We start from the raw sequence: 5,772 nt of genomic DNA, 5'->3' as shown, positions 1-5,772 counted from the left end.
GTATTATTGTTGCCGCTGCCGCCATGTCGTGAAGACGCTGTGTGCTTCGTTGTGAAAGCGAAGCTACTTTGTTTGGTCTTCCAAAAGAGGACGATATCTGCTTCGTCATGCCTAGAGCTGATCCGTGCTGGTCGCTGAGGAAATACATCAACTTAGTGCTGTGGATCGCCGGATTGGCTTTCACCGTTTTCACCGCTCCTTTGCCGGGACCGCCGTTCTCGACCCCGCCGCCTCAGCTCACTCTTGCCCGGCTTCAGCTCAGGCTAAGCCGGGGCTTTCGCTCACGCTAGGCCGCTGTGTTTTTCGTTGTGAAAGCGAAACTACTTTGTTTGGTTTTCCAAAAGAGGACGATATCCGCTTCGTTATGCCTAGAGCTGATCTGTGCTGGTCGCTGAGGGAATACATCAACTTAGTGCTGTGGATCGCCGGATTGGCTTTCACCGTTTTCACCGCTCCTTCGCCGGGACCGCCGTTCTCGACCCTGCCGCCTCAGCTCACTCTTGCCCGGCTTCAGCTCAGGCTAAGCTGGGGCTTTCGCTCACGCTAGGCCGCTGTGTTTTTCGTTGTGAAAGCGAAACTACTTTGTTTGGTCTTCCAAAAGAGGACGATATCCGCTTCGTCATGCCTAGAGCTGATCTGTGCTGGTCGCTGAGGGAATACATCAACTTTCACTGTGGACGAAGCGGAGTTCAGCCCGGGGTCGTCACATGTGGTTGCCGCAAGCCCACCGGACGCTCCTTCGTAGAATCCGCTGCCTCTGCTCACTCTAGCCCGGCCTCAGCTCACTCTATCCCGGCCTCAGCGCACGCTAAGCCGGGGCTTCCCCTCACGCTAGGCTGCTGTGTTTTTCGTTGTGAAAGCGAAACTACTTTGTTTGGTCTTCCAAAAGAGGACGATATCCGCTTTGTTATGCCTAGAGCTGATCTGTGCTGGTCGCTGAGGAAATACATCAACTTTCACCGTGGACGAAGCGGAGTCCAGCCCAGGGTTGTCACATGTGGTTGCCGCAAGCCCGCCGGATGCTCCTTCGTCGAATCCGCCGGCCGTGCCGCTCTCAAACCCGCCTGCCTCTGCTCACTCAAGCCGGCCTCCGCATGCTCTAGGCCGCAGCTCACTCAAGGCCGTGGTGTGTGACGCTGTTTCGTTGTGAAAGCGAAACTACTTTGTTTGGCCTTCCAAAAGAGGACACGACTAGAAATCAGTGGTTAAGTTGTATTTACAACACTGTTTCCAGAACACTTCAACCCAAATATTCAGATGTGTGCAGCACATTTTATGGAGGACTGTTTACCGTTACTGATCCGGGGAGAGTAACGTTAGACTAAAATGCCGGCAGTTCTGACTCACGTAAGTACGTTTTCTTTTATCATTTGCCACTGATGATTCAAACGCGAGTTTTGAGCAGTGTAGAGTAGCGCTTGTAGTTTGTCATTTCTCCGATCACAAATGCAGACAGAGTTTTATGTTTACGCGGCGCGATGCAAAGCAACGCGTAAAAACACAGTATAAGTCATTATAATCAGTAATTATGTCCCCACTGGATGCAACAAATGCCTCGTTTGTAATGGGTTTTAATGTTTATGTCTCGTCCTTCCGGCCGGGACAAGGCATCACAATATGGTAAGGGGCGTAACATTTCCGTCACACGCTTGAGGTATTCGGCCAATCACAACGCACTGAATAGTTGGCCAATCACAGCACACCTCGCTTTTTTAGACCGATGAGCTTTGTAAAAATCGATGCGTTTCAGAAAGGTGGGGCATAGAGGAGAAACAATAATGTACAGTATGTGGAAAATAATGTGTTTGAACCTTTAAGCGCATAAACACATTTCATTACACCAAATACACAAAATAATGTTCTTTTTAGCAGCATCATATGACCCCTTTAAGGTAAAGGAATAGTTGGAATTCTGTCATTTTTTAATCTAATTCATATCGAAGCCTGTTGTTGTGTCATAGTAAAACAATTAATAAAATTCTGACTTTATGTCACAGAATTACCACTTAATATCTCACAATAATTGTTACTTTATTCCTATTTTCATCAACCCAGGCTAATAGGGAAAATGTGCATTTGAAAACATTTCTAAAAATTTTATTAGGTTTCTTCTTGAATGTTTCATGGCACTTTTAAAGTAAAATGTCCAGCACGTTCAATTTTATCCAAAAGAGATGAACAGATGTCCAGTGAGTGGGGCTAAAAGGTTAACGCTCTGTCACATTTGGAAATAACATACCACCTATACTGACCCCTACGAAAAATCTAACTGATAGTGTACAAACATAAGATAAAAATGCTTTTCCTGAAGCAACCATGCAAGTTTAGCTTGCTCCTACTAGTATTTGAGCTCTTTTATCAACAGTCATCATGACTTGTGTATGTTTCATGGCACTTTTAAAGTAAAATGTCCAGCACGTTCAATTTTATCCAAAACAGATGAACAGATGTCCAGTGAGTGGGGCTAAAAGGTTAACGCTCTGTCGCATTTGGAAATAACATACCACCTATACTGACCCCTACGAAAAATCTAACTGATAGTGTACAAACATAAGATAAAAATGCTTTTCCTGAAGCAACCATGCAAGTTTAGCTTGCTCCTACTAGTATTTGAGCTCTTTTATCAACAGTCATCATGACTTGTGTTTCACAGTATAGAAAACGCCCAAAGAACCACAAAAAAAAAAAAAAAGTCTTTATTAGTCAACTTCTATGGTCTGCCTCTGTAATATTTTTTTTTTTGTGAAAAGGAATAAAAGTTGTTGGTTTTATACAGCCACTAGTTTCATTTTAGCTGTAAACTGCAGTGAATTGTATGTAGAGGCACATTTTTCCAATGAGCTTCTGTTGGTTTTCATAGATGTCACTATTGTATCAGAAATATAGTGAATATTCTTCAAAATATCTCCTGCATACAAGATATGAGGGTGTGTAAATAATGACAGAATCCTATAAAGATCCAGCCTTTGAGTAATAGACAACTGTCACATAGATCTATCATTCTCCTTTATCAAAAATGTCAACAGTATAGCTTAGTCTGGAAAATAAATATAGGTGAATTGCACAACCAGCTCCAAAAATGGTGAAAGAATCAGCACCAGTTTCCTTTTTATGAAATACTTTTATGAAATACAGTTTACTTTTTGTCTTTTTCTTCTCATAGCCTTGCATTTGGCCCCTGAGGGAGTTGGCATGGAGGTGATGGAAACAGGGAGCCAGATGAATTGTGCATGACCCTGGTTTTGAAGAGTTTATTATGCTTGAGCGAATGTGCCCTGGCTAGCAAATAAGATGTGATCTAACCCAACAGATGAGTGTTGAATTTAAGCCCTTTACACAACCAAAGGCTACGATGCTAATGCTAACTTTGGTTTAGCCTGCAGAAGGGCTATTGCACTGGTGAGTTATGCTGCCTTCAAGTCCTGTCAGAATGATGGCATTTATGAGATTTATGAGACACTATTATAATCATCTTTAGATACGTTAGTTAACTAATGTTGATGAAAATACTACTCATTAAGGTGTTTTTTAACATTCTTGTGTGGTAAAACATAGACAGACACATGAATAAGGCATCTCATGTGCATTCTTTCACCTTTGTTTTGTAGCAGTAGCGCTAAAGGGTTTTGTTCAGAAATTAAGAAAATATCTCATATCTTGTTGTACTTACAGTTAGAGAACTGATAAAAAACATCCCAGGAGAACTTGAAGGCAGAATAACATCAACGTTTATTAGCGCTAATTTTCACAGGAAGTTATTGTGTGTGTTAGCGATTTATTTATGTGTGTTTGAAAGTCAGTCAGTCCCATTATCCAATTGTTGGTTTTACTCTTGTCTGTATGATAGATTTACACGCTATTAAACATGTTGCTGTCTATTCCAGACCTACATGAGTGGTCTGGTTATTTATTTACAGTCCTTTTCAGACTGACATGAATGGTTTGTTGTATCCACACTGTGGATAGAGCCTTTTTCAAATGTAATGCAGAGCTATGGATCAACACAGGTCAAAGGTCACTGACAGAGGTCAGCTAACTAACAGTGTCTATTTTTTCCTCTCAGAACTGCTGCTAAAATGGAAGGCAGTAATAAAATGTCACTGTGCATATTGCTTTTTGGTTTTTATGCTGCTGCTATGCCCTGCTGGATTGTTAGTGTTTGTCAAAGTATGCAAGAATAAAGTAAGACCATAGTTCCTCTCAAGACAGTCTTATTGGTTAATTACTAACATTTTCAAATCACTAACCTTTAAAGTTAAATTACATGGCTGATGTTATAATCTATATAGGTTTTTGAATGTGTATAACTTGAAGCATCAGTGAACCTGAAAGTCGAACATACATTTCTAATAGGGTTTCTTGTTTGGACTCGTAAATTAGTTAAGTTTTTGCCTTTATTGAATTTGAAACCAATCAGCAAAATATCTAGTGAGGATAAAAAACAAATACAATCGTCAAAATAAGAGTTCTCTTTGTAGCTTTGGTAACACTTCACATAGACATTCGGAGCAGATGGCATATTTAGTTTGACGCAAATTGAAAAGAGGCTATGAGGAAACAAAGTGCAAAAAAAAAAAAAAGTCAAAGAAGCAATAATTCAAAGTTTTAATTCATGTTTATGATCATGTCTATGAAAGCGATGAGCCCTTCGATATGTCCCATCCAAACTTCCTGTTTCAACAGGAAAAAAGTCAACACATTAAAAATAATAAATAAATATGCTGTCAGGCCTTTAAAGTCATGTCTAATTTTGCTCAAGTGTAACAAAAAATATATATATATATTGTTGACTGAATCATTGAGAGTTGAATTGATTTTACAGACTGTTCTATTTCCCATAGCCGTGTATTCAATCATTTCAAATTAAAATATGTTGTCTGCTGTAACACATTGTCGGTTATATTATATGCCAGACATACTACATGTAAATACAATTAATTACAATATTTAAATAATACTAACAACATGTATTTTCAGGTATGCTTATAAAGAGTTATGTCCATTAGCATCACTTAGTACTTACTATTTTAACATGAATACTGTAATGTAAATGGTGAACTTTAATATAACAAATGGGAAACACTGTACGGTTACACTATCGTTTTGTTTTGAATGTGATTAAAACAATATTGGCATCCCACAACTGATGCACAAAACCCAGAAACTCACAGAAAAGACATCTAGATCTTTTTTTATGATGTAAGTGCAGGTGTAAGATGTATTTGTATTAATAAATCTAATGGAAAAAATGACTCATTTAGATGATCATATCACTATGCCGCAGCTTCACACAAAACGTTTTTCAAGCTAATTTTATTATCTGTCAAGTAACAGATTTTCATTTAAACCGAGTCTTATATGATACCGCATATTGGTTTCATGAGACCTTAACCACTTACTTTTGTGAAGCTGATAAATGTTACAGTATGACATACAAACGTTCATCTGACCCTAGTTTAAATAGAACTTTTCTAATTCCTTTATAATTATTATGCATGGATCTTTATCACATCATATTATTTCAAAGACTAATAGTTGTAATGCAAAATTTGTCAGAACACAGGGCCATATAAAATGAGCTAGTAAAGGCAAAAGGTGATTAAAATGGTGAAAAAAGAAATGATGTTTAAAAATATATGCCATCTTTCTTATACATTCATATAATTTTTAAAGGTCCCCTGAAATGCTTAGAAACACGCAGCGTTACTCTATGTGTTGAAGTCATTTTAACTGAAACAGGAAGACAGGGCGGGACATATCAAGCAGCCCCGC

Source organism: Sinocyclocheilus rhinocerous, unplaced genomic scaffold, assembly GCF_001515625.1.
Source record: "Sinocyclocheilus rhinocerous isolate Xijiao unplaced genomic scaffold, SAMN03320098_v1.1 scaffold155, whole genome shotgun sequence".
NCBI classification, from domain to species: Eukaryota; Metazoa; Chordata; class Actinopteri; order Cypriniformes; family Cyprinidae; genus Sinocyclocheilus; species Sinocyclocheilus rhinocerous.
Note: the sequence above shows the minus strand (reverse complement) of the source record.